This window comes from Anas platyrhynchos, chromosome 7 (assembly GCF_047663525.1).
Source record: "Anas platyrhynchos isolate ZD024472 breed Pekin duck chromosome 7, IASCAAS_PekinDuck_T2T, whole genome shotgun sequence".
Lineage (NCBI taxonomy): Eukaryota > Metazoa > Chordata > Aves > Anseriformes > Anatidae > Anas > Anas platyrhynchos.
In genome coordinates this window covers 29,128,603-29,144,603 of record NC_092593.1, presented here as the reverse complement: position 1 = coordinate 29,144,603, position 16,001 = coordinate 29,128,603, and the positions used below count along the sequence as shown (strand labels likewise).

Below are 16,001 nucleotides of genomic sequence, written 5' to 3'. Positions count from 1 at the left end.
CGTGGGGGTTTGCTGCACGTCTGCTGCGCATCCAGGGAGCCCAGCGTCTCCAACAGCATGCCACTGAGCATATAGGAGTGGGCAAAAGAGAAAGCAATCCTGCTTATGTACTCCAACACCCTTTCAAAAAGAAAGGAACTATGATAATGCATGTGTTCTGCAGAAGAGGCTAAAACTGAGATTTTTATTTTTCAGAGGAAAGCTGAGCCTCGGTAAGGTTTGGGGGAGATCAGAAAAGCTTAAATGCAGTGGGCAGGGGACGCATAAATGCTCCATTAGTAATGAGATGAACTGATTCCACGTTATTTAAATAGCCTTGGCCAGCCAGAGCCTCCTTTTGTGTCTCTGAAGACCAAAACAGTGCAGCACAACCTCCCTGCTGCACCTGGCTGCTGGCGAAGGCTGGCCACTGAGCCCAGCACACTGGGGTGTGCCCCTGGTGGCGCAGGCTTCAAAGGGAGGAACAGACAGAGGAAGGCAAAGCTGTGTGCTTTATCTGATCGCACAACGTTTAGAATGTAGTTTTCAAGCCTAGGCATCCAGAAATTTTTGAAGGATGTAACGTGTTTGTTATTTGAAGTCCAAGTGGTGTTTTTCAGAGTGGCCAGAGCTCACATTGCCTATTTTGTTTCCAGTGCTACACCAGACTGAAGCCCTTATAAAACACCAAACTCCTTTATGGCCCCATAGGATTATCTAGGAGCAGAGCTGAGGGCTCTGACAGACAGGCTCAAGAAGCTCAGGTTGCTCCATGGACACTTCTCATCCCTGATGTGGCAGAGTGGCAGACCCAATTTTGTTGGACAAACAACTCCAGGCTACCTTTGCGTCTCTACCACATCAAAACCCCCCTCCTTGTATCCTACGGCTCAAACACGGGGTAAGGAGCACTGCTGGGGTGCACATCCTTGAGAAATTGGCCAGAACTGAGCCAGGACCAGTTTAAGAAGAGCAACAACCACAGCTGCTGTGTGCCTGGGTTTAAACCCGTGCCTGTCCCCATCAAGCAGCAAGGGACAGATGGACATGCTCCATCCCATCAGTTCTCCTAGGTTTCCAGTTGCTGCTCTGAACGGGCCACTGAGGAAGAACATGTAAAAATTGTTCTGGAGGTGCCTTTGCAAATAGTTTTGACCTGTGGAAATGGCAGAAAAAAAAATGAAGTCTGAGTACAGGTCAACGTGCCGAGCTCCGCCGTCCCAACTGCATCTCTGCGGAGAATGAGACTGCAAAAGGGCAAATGGGAGCTCCAGAAGAAAAAAAAAAAAAAAAAAAAAAAAGAAAGAAAAAAAAAGCGGGGGGGGGAATTCTTCTCATTTCATCTGCTGTTTCCAATGCCTGGCTGGCCTACAGCTTGGATAATTAGATTTCAGCCGTAGAGACAAAATTCGCGGAATAAATTATTAATCACAGATTGTTTGCCCAGTATCAAGCGAGAGAGAAGTGAGCATTCAGAGAGCCAGCAGCTCAACATTTCCGCCGCGCTACGTGAGGGTGAGGTGCAAGCACCAGCGCCTGCAGCTGGGGGACGTGTGCCTGGCCCGGGTAGGTGGTCACCGCGCTTCCAGCCTGGCTGGGGAGCATCCCAGGAACCCTGGACAATGAGGTGTATCCTCCACGGATGGTATATCACATGCATATGGTGTGCGGGATGTGCAGTGTGGCCCTGCCTTGGCTTTGCAGAAGAGCCGGGCTCTCTTCCTGCCCCACCAGCAGCAGGCATTTCCCAAGCATCTCCCCCAAAAGCCCTACGTCCCCTCTGCGCACATATTCCGGGCTTGCCCCAGAAACGTCCACCCGAGCCTGGGCTGGCGCATGGCTCGGAGACGTTCTCTGGCACCGAGCAGCGGGGTAATTTTGTGTGGGGCCCACACCCAGGATTACAGCTCTGAGAAAGGAGGAAACATGGGAGTTTGGCTCAGAGGAACACAATAATTACCTGAGCAGAAAAAAAAAAAAAAAAAGAGCCTTTTCTTTCCTGGTACAAAACATCTGATAAAAGCCTGAGACCAGCGGTATTTATATTAGAAGATTTTACATCCTTCTTGTGTGTACTTGGACTGCGAGATATAAATCAAAGCAGGGGTTCATTCCAAGAACAGTTTATTTTTATCTGAGTTAAGTATGTGCTGGCGAACCAGATATTGGTATGTTGATTCTGTTGGTTCGGTGTGATTTATAATAGTTTCTATTGTTTTACGCTGTGTTTCACTCTGCAGTACTTAATTTATCCAAGTCCTGGGCTTAGGTTTTTTGTTTTGCTTCATTTAATGTATATTTTCTTAGGGGTGGTTTAGGTTTTAGCGGTCAGCTGCAGAGTCGTAATGCTTTAATGTATAGGAAGGACATAAAACCAAGAAAACTAATTCTAAATGGGTCTGCGATCAAACACAACCCTCTCTCAACCCGTCCGCGTGAGGCGCGGAGCAAAAGCAGCACAAGCAGAGTGCCTCTCAATAATTCATGGCTTTCAGCCGTGGCGGTTCCTCACCTGAGCCTGGAGACCAGCCTGCCTTCCCAGCAGTGATGTGCCCACAGGCCGAGGGCCAGGGCAGTCCCAGGGCAGATACTGGAGCCTTCGGCAGGCTGATATCATGCCCAGGTTGTGGGACCAGCCTTTAAAGTTGCCAGCCTGAAATATTTGCTCACCAAACTGGAAATCACAGGGCGTGAAGGGATTTAGCAGAAAGGAGGCTGCGGAGCCTCGCTGGTTCCCATGCTGCTGCAGCTATGGTGGGGCCATCCTAGTCATGAGGAGGAGAAGAGAGCGATGCCATCCCTGTTGGGTCTAACTACAGACCTTGGACACCTTGGTAGGGATGTGGATTTTGGAGATTCTGCAAGGATGCCTGCTGTTGTGGCTCTGCTTGGGCCCAGCAGGGCAGGATTCGTGCTCTGGCCATGGCAAGGATAGCACGCCCCGTGCAGTGCTGTTCATCACTGCGGTGCCTGCAGCTGGTAATTAAAGCTGGGAGAGAGAGGGAAAAAAAAAAGGAAAGGAAAAATCACCTTCTTCAAGATTTATGAGAATATAAACTCAGGAACTGAGATGTTCCTATCACCACCTATGAGACCCAAGGGACCGCTTTGACTTAATGCAGAGTCGGATGTTTCTCTCGGTTATGAATTCAGAAGGTGATCTGGGGAGCTCGGAGCGGAGGCACACGGGTGCTTAAAGAGGAGCACGCAGGAGCCTCGCTGCTGCCAGCATGATTTCCGTGTCTTATTTCCACAGCAGTACTCAAAGCTTGTCCAGATCCTGGGGACACAGTGATGCTCCCCTGTCCCACGCCAGCGAGAGGTTTGGGCAGCTGGGTTTGCTCGCTGGAAGAGCTGGAGAGATGCCTGCCCCACCAGAAGGGGGGGGTTGGTGTCTTTAGGGGGGACTGAGGTGGGTTCTGGGCTCAGCCCTGGGAGGTTCACAGCCCTGAATCCCCACTTTGCACATCTGCTCCTCAGGAAAGCTATGGGGATGTTACATCCTCCCTGTTCCCTCTCAAATCTTTTAATTCCAGTGGTGCCAGGTGAAATTATCCATCGGGGAGGTGAGAAGGATCACAGCCCTGCTCCAACAAGCACCTTGTTACCCAAGGAGGGCAAGGAAAAGCTGTGCTAAAGTCTTACCCCCAGAGCCCAGTGCTGCAGCCAGGAGGGCTCCGCACCAAGCAGAACGAGACCCTGCTGGGCTTTAATAGAACTACTAAACATCCTAACAGATTTTAATAAAAAATAAAGGTGAAATAAATGTGTATCCAGCCAAAAAAATAAATAAATAATGCAGGGCCAAGCAGAGCTCCTGGGAGGAAGTTTTTAAAACACAAAAGTGAAAACATCCAACCTGAAGATTTTGTGTCCAGCCAGAAGTTTCTATAAGGTATTGCAGAATTCCCGTAAGAGGCAGGGAAAGTGAGGAGAGCTTCACCATTTTGGGTTGCTAAACCTCCACGGGAAAGCTGTCCGCACCTCAGAGTGCTCCCCAACTTCACTGATGAAACAGCCATATACATTCCAGTTAAGGTAATCGCCTGCCTTAATAATTCATGACCAGCTTTCAGGAGAGCTTGAAGCTCAAAGGAAATCTGAAAGCTGCTATATACATTCCGATCAGCAGCACTGCTCAGGTCCTACCTTTATAAAAAAATAAAAATAAAAATCAGTGAAAGCATTTTTATTAAACTACGGGGTCAAGTAAGAGCTCCTTCCAAGCTACAGAAATTACAGCTGGTTTATTTATACTTTTTTTTTTCTCCTCTTTAAAACACATAATAAAAACATTATCCCAAAAAAAGAGGAGAAGGATCTTAAGATAAAAGGAGTGCTACATGACAAATATACTTTCAACAGCCAGGCAAAACAGTGCCTCATAGAGAAGTTTGGTCTCGAGGAGTTATTCTCCAATGGAAGCATCTCCATAGGTGGTTTGCAGGCCTGCTTCCATACTGCCCATCATTATTACGAACATTATATTATTTAATTGTCCTAATTGCGTTAGTGCCAGTGGGTATTATTCCCCTGGGGCCTTGGATCTGATGAGACTTCTCAGACCAGCCTGGCAGGTCGGCAGCAGCTGGGGATGCCCCAGTCTGCCACATCTCCTGGGCTGCGTGCAGGGTCGTGGAAATGCTTCTCACCCAGGGCCCCCTCACCACTCTGGATCTGACACCTCCACCAACAGATCAAGCAGATCTCAGCCTCCCAGGGGGCAATAAAACACTGACAGGGCTCACAAAGCGGCCAGGTGTGTCTGCTCAGACATAGGAAGGCATCAAAATCAGGGTAGATTTAGCCAGAGTGCAAGGAGCAGCGCCTGAGGCTATTCTCTGAGCACCTGTATGGGCCTGGGTTGCCTTTGAAGCTCCCTTTCCTACCTCCAAGCACAGAACCCTGCTTTACCGAGTCAACTGGAAGCAATGCCCTTAGTAAGACAGAAACCAAAAGTACCTCCAATTGTAACCTATCCCCTGCTTCCTGTTGGAAAACCCATCTTAAAAAGGCTGAGGAAGAGATGTTCATCTAATTACAGCCCAGGTGGCATGCTGCTCAAAAGACACCAATCTAATAAGTGTAGCAGGGTAGCTGTAAAATGGCAGAGCCCCATAGAGGTCCAGGGAATTGATGTTTTCTACACCAGCTTGGCAAATGTAGCTTTACAGTTCTCATATACCATTCTCCTACACTCATCTTTCGCTGTAAAAACACTCTCTTTAGCGATGCATAGCCTTGTGAGTCAAACAGTCAAAGTATGCATGCAAGACAGCACATGAAGAGCCACCGCACCACCTGTAATCCTGCAGCATGTCATCCTGCTTGATTGCATGCATGACCAGCCGTTCGTGACCTGGCCAGGAGAAGCAAAGGCATTGCCAATCTAAATAAGCGCTGTGCTCCACCTGAGTGAGAGTGCTCTCGAAGTCACTCTGAGCAGCACCATCACCTCTAGAGATGTACCAAGGGAAGCCCTACCTGAGTCAGACGTTAGGCACCAGCCCAGAGGTTAAATCACAAGTCAAATCCCTTTCAAAAACTCACGTATTCAATGTATATTTGCTTCAAAACATGGGGATTCCCCATTGCCAGAAACTGCAAAGCCCATTTTGGGCTTCCGCATTACTTGTAGTCTCAGTGATAATACCTGGCTTTGGGTTGCTCAAGCTAATGGCATATTGGGTGAAGAAAACCTTTAGCTGATTAGCTTGTGATTTACCTTCTTTGAATGTCATCAGATGTCTCTTCTTCTCCTTTTATCCACCATTATAAATGAATACCTCTCTTTCCTTGTTAAGCATACACCTCTGCAGACAAGAAGGTTTTTCTCCTCTGAGCTGAGACATTCCTCTTTTTATTTTCTCACCGCACCCACCTTTTTTCTTTTCACACACCTTCTCCATTTTACAAGCAGTTCTGGCTTTCAGCAAGATTTTGTAATCCTTTATGAGCCTTGGCTAATTTAACACAATTCTCAGAGATGATTTAGGGGCAAGAGGCAAGCATCTGACTGAGGGAAAAAAAAAAAAAAAAAAAAAAAAAAAAAAAAAAAAAACAGTCTTGTAAAATAGCTTCTGAATATTTCAGAAGCTGGTCTGAACACCCTGAAGATACAGACAAAATCTTACACACCGCTGGGGCTCCAGGAGCCATCCTCCAGGAATCAGAAAGATCCCAGCTGGCTATAAACCATTCAGAGGGTGTCACGTTATGAAGTTCATTCAGCCTACAACTGCTGCAGCCATCAGAGCGGCACAGGCAGGACCAGTACCACCAGCCTTTGAAGTTCATGGGAACTGCTCTGATATTCCTGCAGGTTTTCCCTGTCAAGATCCATCTCCAAGAGTCACTGCCTGAGGACAAATGCCATGCCCCTACAAATCTCCAAAGCTTCCTGTCTCCAAAGACTTTGATTATCTTCTTTGAGCGCATGATTTCCAAGTCAGGGGTTTGCTGTCTTGCACCACCCGGATGAGGGGGGCTACTTACACCAAAAGTCTCAATGAACATTACGGTGTGGATATGAGTCCTTGTCACACTCGCTGTCGTTTTACTTTTCTTTCAGGAGGCACAGAATAATCCTGCAGTCAATTGCTCCCACTTTAGGCCTTTGTGCACTGCCAGGTATTTCAGACAGCATGAAAGGCACTCTTAAAATATTCTGAATGGCTGCTCCAGGCAGTTGCAAGCAAACACTTAACCCAATGCATGGAAAAACTATTTCTCTCTTTTCACTGAGAAGACAGTGGGCTGCATCTGTGATGAGGCAGTATCTTATTTTGCAAGGCACTACAACTGGAGCAGCAGTCTGGGCTCAGGACAATGGATGGATGCTGCTGAAACAATATTTATTGCCACTGCAGAGTTCAAGGCTAGACTAAATCAGTCAAGTGATGCTCCCTTTTAATTTAATCAGGAGAAAAGTCAGTAAAGGAACCAAGAAGTGAATAAATACCTCAGAAGCATCCAGGGCCAGAGAATGAAGGAGTAGAATTTGTGTTGTAATAGCTCAAAAAAAAAAAAAAAAAAAGTGAAATGCAGTCACACAGCTGTGTGACGGAACAGGACTAAACCTCCTTGACACCTTTCTCTCATTGCTCATGGTGAGGGGAGAGATCAGACCTGGCCCGCCTCAGGTCTGACCCCGAGGAGCTGTCACTGTTCAGTTCCCCACACACAACTTCTTCCAAGTTAAAAAAAAAAAAAAAAAAATCAGATCAGAGGAAAAAGAGGTTCTTTCTGCTGAAAGAAGATGGAAAATTTCAGAAAATGTCCATTTTGAAATGTCTCCCACAGTCACTGAAGAGAAAATATGGAAGTGTCACAAGCAGCTCACATTTATATCGAAACTGACGCCCTTCAACTCCATGGACATGTGTGCAGATAACCTCACCATCAAAAAAGTCCGCCTCCCACTCCAGGACACTATAAATAGCCATGTGCACAATTAGCAGGTTTCTGGGCAATCTGCAGAAAATCATAATCCACATAAAATCAATAGGATCAGTTTTCCCAGCTGTAACAGCAAAGGTCAGAGGGAGATCAAAGAGGCAGAAGATACGACCCCTGGGACACGCAGCAGCAGCAGCATCTCTGCAGCCTGGCAATGCTCCAGGGTCCCCTCCTCTTCCCAGGATGGATGACCCTCATGGCTGCAGTGTGCTGGAGACGCAGAGCAGCACGTGCCATCCCACTGCACAGCGACATACTTTTCTGCAATTAAAAATGCATGGCATCAACGGTGGCTGAGGTCTCCCCAGCCATGTGTTTAATAATTCATCCTCCCTGGCTGCCTGACTGCATTGAGTGTGTTACCCACCTCTCTGGCTGGGACGCTGTCCCAAAGCAGAAACGACACAACTTGACGAGGATTTTTCTCCTTTCTCACCTCTGCAGCATCCCACCAGCAGCAGTGGTGGTGCCTGCTGACAGCTGCCCATGGTGTGTGCAGCCCCTGTGTGCCCAGACTGTCACCTGGCTCAGAATTCACTGCTGGCCAGGGAGAGATGTGTGTTTGAAATGCAAGCAAATGTACTTCTGGCTAGGACTAATTTTTTCATATGGAAAACTTGACTGTATCCAAGACATCATTTGCTTCACAGCTTAGATGTTTTAGATCCTTTAGTCTCAGCCCCCTCCAGGGACAGAGTATTTATTTAAGAGAAGAGATAGCAAAGCTTGATCATCAGCTGACAAAGTGCAGGTCTCTCCAAGGAACACACATTTTACATTCCCTTGTTTTCTATTGCCTGATTTCACCAGAAGCTGCATACGGCACTGCAGTCCTCATGGACAATACTATGGAGGTGGTCCAAGACGTTCAGAAGTTCTGTGCTCTGCTGATGCCCAGTAGATTACCCCTAGCAGGCAGGCGTATCAGCTGCTGCAACTCACAGATCAACACCACGAGTTTCTTTTGGTGGTTGTTTCAGGGATGAGCTAGGTAGCTGTGGCTCAGGAGAGACTCAGGACTTTGTGTGCTTTAAATGCCCGTCCCTACTTTCTCTGTTCCACCCTTGTGCCATTATCTGGACTGTACAGAGCACACGAGTTGCAGGAGATTTTATTTTCACACCGCTGAAGATCACAGAGGGTAATCTAATGCCGATGGGCTCCCACAGGTGCAAGACGAGCCTCCTAGCAGCACGTTAACCACGGCAGGTCTCGGCTTGCAGCTGGACCCGGCGCTGGGCTAACGGCAGAACACGTGCCATCAGGCCCTGGGTGAGGCAACCTATTCCCACAGGGCACATTATTTCTGCTGGATCTCTCAGACAGGCCGACTGTGGCTAGCTCTGCTGCTACAAACACTCAGGATTCAGGGGGTGCATGGGGATAAACCCCATGGCCCCCTGGAGTAGCTCATCATCATCATCGTCAGACCAGTATGAACTTCTGCCTCTGAATCTCTGCTTGGCTAGGACAGGGGGAATGAGCCTCAAATCTTGGGCTGGAACAAAAGAGAAGCACTTAGGCAGCTCATCGGTAGTATCTCCAGCTAGCTAGGTTCAGGGTGTGTGCTGTTGTGCTCCAGATCAGAACTTCTTCCCAATGCACTTGGCGAGGACATCGGGTGTGGAGGTGGAGGGAGCGGGGGTGAGAACGCCTCCAGGATCCAGATGAAAGAGGATGGAGTTCAGCCCACGCTCTTCTGGAGTCCATCAGAGACAGCATTTTGTGGGAGAAAAAGGAAAAGTGTTTTTTAAAAAAATAAGTATCTCAAAAAATGCCTCCCCAAAGATGGTTGTGACGGGCCTGTCCACTGCATCAAACAGTTTGAACGGCTCGTTGTGTTTGGGGCCGTGCAGGAACTCACCCTAACAGCGCTTCCTTCCAGGCCGAATTTCACTTTGTGAATGTCACACAGGAAATTGTTTCCCCAAGGGCTTTATTGCCGCTTTGACGTGGAAGGCCTGGTGTGTGCTTTTTCAGGGGGAAGCTCGTAATTGGAAAAGACTGTGGAAGAGCTTGCAGGGGTAAAAGACTGAAAGAAGGAGAGAAAACACTCCACCTAGCAAGCACATCAGACCTGGATGTTTTGCAAGGCAGGTGATGATCCTTCATGAGCTGCACAAGTTTCTTTTCAGAGCCTTGCAAACAGCAGATGAGTAAACTAGCATTACTTCTGTTTTTTACACCCCCAGAGGCCAAGACTTTTCACATACTTTTCATCTCCAAGAACTCTGAAGGTAGCTGATGTTTATGCAAAGCTCTTCTTAACCAGTGGTCAGCCCAGGGTTTCACTGATAGTTGCACACTTTATTTTGGCTGGAATGCTCTCTTTTTATGCTCCAATCACATCATTTTCACCTTCCTCTTTCTAAACTTCCAGTCTTCCCACTGTCCAATATAGGCTGATTTCCATCCAAATTTCATCATCCTTTTCCAGCAAAAGGCTTAAACTTAACAACTAACAAGCAATTAATACATTAGAATGCTGCAATTAACTCCTCTTTACACCATACTCGCAGCAAAAGCGCATTACCAAAGTCCATTTTAAAGGCTTGTTATTATCTCTTTTTCTACTTCTTGTTTTTTTTTAGGCTAACAATGTATGAGCTCAGACTCATTTCTGACCTTGACGTGCATGTCTCAATCGAGTTTTGCATGAGAGAAGTGACCTGCAATCAGAGAGAGCAGATGCTTGTTCTCTGACCAGACAAAATTATCAGGAGACTTGAGCCTTTGATACTTGAATAAATTGTCAAGCGGAAAAAGGAATACAGTAATGTCTGTGGAAAGCGTGGCTTTCCATGATAGGAGCCTTTCTTTTTCAGACAATGGCAAGTTTGCTTTCATTATTTTATGCACTTTTCTGATGTTATGATTGAACACAGCAACGCTGAGTGCTCTAACAGCTGCTTTCCTCCAGAAACGCAGGCCATTAGGAGGTGCACAGCTCTGTGATGGATGGGGCCTGGGGACTGGGAAGTGGAAAATAAGCTGCCCATGCTTGTTTGGGCTTTGACTGGCCATGGGAAGTCAGCAGCAAAATTCCATATGCTTTTGGGTTTCATGTGTTTCGTGATGTGGTCTATGATATAAAAAGCAGCGTGGAAGAGGACTGAGGTAATAGCTGGAGAGATCAGAGACAACTGCTCCATATCCTAGAGCTGACTTTCTCCAAGAGACCTTTCAGCATTGCTGATTTCCTTCCCAGCATTTAAGGACTTTGATGGGGAGATAGGGTGCCCTGCTGGGAAAACAACCTCTCCAAACCATGGGGATGCAGGGCTGATACCATTTTAAAAACCACTGGAGTAATTTTGGAGCCCAAGTCTGGCTTAAAAATGCCTCTTAAGCATTGAACACTTGTGGACATCTGACACAATGCTGTGGTCCAGGTCCTCTGGAGATGAAGCTCAGTGTAGTCCCGTTGATACCATTACAAATATCAGGGTGAGGTCCTCACCAGCACGTCCTGCACAGGTCCCGCAGTATATCCTGCCTATGGACAGGTTGTGCCTGGGCAAAGAAGGACCTCCTCTTCATCTTCACGTTGCAGGAGAAGTTCACAGATCCCGGTGCCAATGTTTCAGGTGCTCTGCTGAAGCTGGCAGTTACCAGTGTGTCTGCTGCTGTTGATTCACGTGTTCAGGGTTATCCATACATTTCTGCTTTGAAAAATGTAATGGGAGATGAATATTTGGGAAACAACTTCAGCTTCTAGCATAGACCTGCACCAGGAGGAAGCGTTGCCAGACACCAACAGATGTTTCACTAACTGAAAGCTGTTGGTAGAAAGCAGAGAATTACATGGTCCTCTCCAAGGATCTCATCTACAGGGGATCATAAGAGGAGTGAATGTTCTCCCTCATTAGTCTCCAGCACAAAATCCCCCAACGCAGCCAGAAGTGATTTTGTCACTGCTGTAGTCTCTGCTGACATGATATTCCTCAACCATTCAGTGCCCCCTGCTTCTGTGGTGCTTCCTTAAACATACCCTGAGCCAGGTCACAGCTGTAGGAGCCAGCTATATGTTTGCCACAGAGAACAGGGAAAGCCCCAACTAGTGCAAGTGAACCTGGCCCAGTTGCTCTACATTTGTCTGGAGGTTTCAAGTAAATGGTAATTTCCTTTCCAGCCTCAGGCAGAAAAATGTTAGCATGCAGAGCGGGAGGAACCTCTCTGATGGCCCCTTTCCTGCCTTAGTTTTGAGAGAGGAGTAACCTGCAGGTGAGCAACTCAGCTTCCACTCGCTGAGGGATGACACAGTATTTCAGGCCATGACTGCCTTTTATATAGTTGAAAAAGAAGGAGAATTGCACTGCATGTGTCAGGTCCTCTGCTCCTGGATCCCACACTGCAAATGTCCCTGACAGCGTAAGAGAAACACAACAGCAACAGTTCTGTTGAGTACTGCACAGAACAGGAAAATGTGAAGAGAAACATGAAACTGTGGTAGCATTTTTTACCCTGGAAAAACACGCACAGTGTGTGTTTTCAGTGGTAGATGTACCTGGCCATACATTGGGATAGCCTCACCAGCAGCTCAAGGGGCAGCAGCTCTGGGTATAGCATTCAGCAGGCATACCCCACGGATTGTGTACACAGAATGTGAGAAATTTGCTCCAATTAGCACTGATTAAAGCATCCATGGGGGCAGGAAGGAAAAGCTCACCTGGCACCACTGGCCAGGCTCTTGGGGAAGCCTGTGTGTCACCCATTGAAGCACTGAACCTTCATCCACCGCACAGACTGTGATGTCTGTCTGGGAATGCAAGGGCCACGAGTGACCAGTCCATCCTTCTCCTCAGGAGAGATGACCATTATCCAGAGGAACGGGGAGAAGCAGAAAGAAATTGCTGGGTGGGATTTTCAGCAGGACTTCTGGATTCAATTTCTTTGTGATTATAGTACAAATAATTCTGTGGGACTTCAGGGAGAGATGACCCCTCCGTCAGCCAACCTGTCCCCAGCAAAGGTGATGCTTAAACTCACCTGAGACACCTGAGGCAATGAGAGAAGCTTGCTTTCTCCTTGTAAAATGAATGTTGTGAACTAGAAGTCACTCAGGGCTGCAGCAACAACTCAACAAGCCAGAGAAGGGCAGGGGAGCAGGAGGGAGGCAGGGAAGATGTCCTCTCCCACCTGGGGCTGGCAGGCAAGCTGGGAAAACCTGCAAGGAGAGCAACCTGCAGCCACCTGAGAACAAGTGTACATCTTCAGCTTACACACCAAGAGCCCGGCCTGCCATGGCATGCCAACGTGCTGCTGGCCCCGGGGGAGAAAGAGGCTTTAAAGCACAAGGTTAGGAGAGTCAGGCCTCAGGCTCAAGATATAAATAGCTGGAAGATCATGCAGGTTGTGAGAAACCTAGCATGCCTGGTAGCTGAACACTTGCCTAGACGTTAAGATGACTTTATTGGCCATCCCAACAGTGAAGACAGTGAGCTGAGGTGCTTAAATGTGTTGTGACCTGGGTGAGTTGTGCACTGACCATCAGGCTGAAGGGGCAGTGGGTCTATGTCATACCCAGCTGATGACCAGAATGGTGTCACAAGTGAGAAAGGGTTCTGGAAACCCCACAAAAGAATTCAGCAGAGCATAGAGATGAGGGAAGAAGTGAAAGGCAGCACAAGGAGAAGGAGAGAGGAGCCACATGGATGCAGAGCCCAAGACACAACAGCAAGAAGAAAGCAGCCCTCGTCCTGAAATCCAGGCACACGGGGCTTGCATGCTTTATTGGAGAAGCAACAGCAGAACTGAAGATACCTCTCCTGCTTCTTGAAGAGGAGTGCTTGGGAGGAAGTGATAAGGGAGCAGAAAAAGGAAAATACAACCATGCTTAGTGCCAGCCCAGGGAGAGCTGATGGTGTCCCCATGGACAGCGTGCCATGCAAAGGTCTGCAGGGACACCAACTGCCTGGTCCTGTGGCTAGTCATGGGACAGTGCAGGTGGTGATGGGCACACCTGAGCTTAGGGGTGGGCATGGGAAGCCAAGTTCAGGAGCACCTTTGCAGGGGAAGCAGGATGCCTCCAGCTTTTCTGACACAATTCCATTCTTTGGCTCCATACAGGAATTTTCCATAATCCCCTGATGCTTAACCAACAAATTATTCACCTCCAAGCTGTACATACAGCAGAATGTGATTCCAGCAATTTGCAATGGCTTATTAAACCCAACGAGCCCTTACGAGTTGGAAGGAACAGGTGAGAAAGTATTTCTGTTACAAAGTCTTGCTGCATTATTGGGATTGGTTTTTAGGGAGGGCTCGATGGCTGGGTGAGAGATTGGGCAGGTTTCCTAGAAAATTCTCCATCCTTCCCTCTCTCCCCTGTAGACACAGGAGCAGCACTTCAGCTGCACACCTCATCCACACAGGGTCTTCCAAAGTAACCCAGAGACTGCCGACTTTGTAATGCTCCCCTGCTCATCCAGGCTGCTCTGTACTGCCCTACAGCACCTTTCTAGTGGGGGTCCGCAGGCATATTTGGAGATACCACTGTTACCAGAGACCCATAGCTCAGCACTGCAAGGTTATTCTGAGTCCACTAAGGGGTACCTGTTTTTCCACTGCAGATACTCAGGGAGTTTGCAAATCTAAAGAGCATGGGCACAACTGAAATGGGGTACAAATTCTGCTGTGAAAATTCAATGCTTGGAAAGGCTCTGCCAGTCTGCACAACAACAACAACAAAACAGAACTCTTTATTACCATGAACAATCACTTCAAAATGTGGGTGTTCAGCACCTGGCAGCCTATTTTCTAAAGATGCACAGCAGCACAAGGAAGGATTGGCTCTGGAGCCACTTGAAGAGAAGTGTCAGGACCAGGCTGTACTGAAAAAGAACTAAGAGAAAGGGGAAAATGACGAGGAAGAATGGCAGGGCGTCTAACACTTTGCATCTAATGCCTCCACATGGCTGCAAGTGCCGTGGCAATTTGGCCCTGATAACACGGATGAAGAGATGTTGCTAACATATTGCTTCCTTGTCAAATGTCTCACTGGTTTTGCAGCCAAGTCTCCTGCCAGCAAGGCCGCAGCAGCGCCTCTCCGTTACTTTCATATGCAAAGAGGTTGTTAACTCAATTGCCAATAAAATTCTAGTGGGTGGAGAGGAGGACATCTGCCTGTCTAGTCCTGTGCTTGCCAACATGGTTCTTTTATTCCTCCAGAAGCCGCAAGCTCCTACTCGAGCTGGTATTTTGACAAGCATTTCTGTTTTCTTGACACAATGGGCAAAGTGGGCACAGATCTTGCATGCCACTCGTAATATGTTTTCTGTGCTGTGATTTGCATCCTTTCTGGAGGATGCCTGGCACAGCGCTGCACAAAGCAGAACGAGCAGCTTGGACAGTGGGTTTAGTCTGACATGTAAATGTACTGCTTAATTATGTGCAATTGCGTTAGGAGAATGTGAAGAGGATGCTTTGCAGGCTGTGATGGCTACAAAGCTATGATGAATTTGGGTTTGGGGGGTGGGGGTGACGGAAGAGGCTTTGGAGAGGGAAAAAAAAGGATGAAAATAATATTGAGGTAAATGAGTTGTCATCAGGAGCCACATGAAATGGCGACAGCCATTTGTGTTAGTTCCCCAGCTTTATTCTTGGCTGCTGGAGACCCTAGGGTCCCAGCTAACTGAAGCTGCAACCCCTTAAAGACACATTACCAGAGGACAGGGGACTTACAGGGCATCTGTGCTCTCAGCACAGTCTCAAAGCTGGCCTTAAGTCCTGCCAGTAAAATTCTAGTTGAAAATGAAAGCAAGCAGAAAAACAGAGGTGGCAGACAGGTCACCAGGAGCACCAGGAGCGGGGAAGGCGGATTTGATGTTCTGGGGCACAGGACCAGACAGCATAATCTCTTCCAGCCCTTTCCAACCCTAAATTTTGGTTTATCTCTGCTTTTGTGCTCGAGGATGAGCCACCACCTTTGCAAACATATGATATGGTTACCTCTGAAAGAAGAGGCCAAGAAGCCGGAGGGACTACTGCAGGAAAGGTTTAGACACATCAGCTTGTACAGATGGTCAGAGCCAGAATCTCTCAGGTATCACACAGGGCACAATCAGCTCTCCTCCATCCTCATCTTCCCCAGGCACTCCCTGAGTGCCAACCGTGCTGCCAAGCCTCATAAATTTCCCTCTCTGAGCACTGCTCGATGGAGGGATATTGAAAGACGGTCCAACCGTGTGATCCTACAGCTGCCCAAGGGCACAGCAGCCAGCAGTACTGCTCTGCCTTCACCCCGAACGCAGACCTCCTCCTCTTCTGGGGACAACCATAGAGCGAAAGGACAGCTAATTTCATGCCTTATAAACCAGCCTCACTTTAGCACAAGAAATAAAAAAGAACTTTCTTACCTCTCTGGGGAACGTCTTGAGACTCAAGCTGTTTTATTATCTGGGTTAGTTTGACATCCGAGAGGAGATTACAATCTGAAATTTGGAATGGAAAGGGGGTTAGTCAATGTCATTTCCTATGCTCATAAATAAATGACCAAGAAGAGATACATGTCACTCTGTCACATGTCTGCTTTCATTTATTGGGATGAAGGTTCGTCTGTAAAA

At 47.7% G+C, this 16,001-nt stretch overlaps 1 long non-coding RNA gene across 2 annotated transcripts in view; it reads right to left on the bottom strand.

Annotated features, from left to right (window-relative positions):
• Positions 1 to 2,976: 2,976 nt before the first annotated feature.
• LOC101793356 (uncharacterized) overlaps positions 2,977 to 16,001 on the bottom strand; it is a 69,443-nt gene continuing 56,418 nt past the window's right edge. Inside the window, exons 7-10 of one of the 2 annotated variants that reach the window (XR_011810725.1) lie at positions 15,795 to 15,869; positions 9,302 to 11,099; positions 7,805 to 9,136; positions 2,977 to 7,698 (exon numbers count right to left, since the gene is read on the bottom strand). This is a non-coding gene — a long non-coding RNA (uncharacterized lncRNA). Of the gene's footprint in view, positions 7,699 to 7,804; positions 9,137 to 9,301; positions 11,100 to 15,794; positions 15,870 to 16,001 lie in introns of those variants that run through there. The other variant, XR_011810724.1, reaches the window with a different exon arrangement.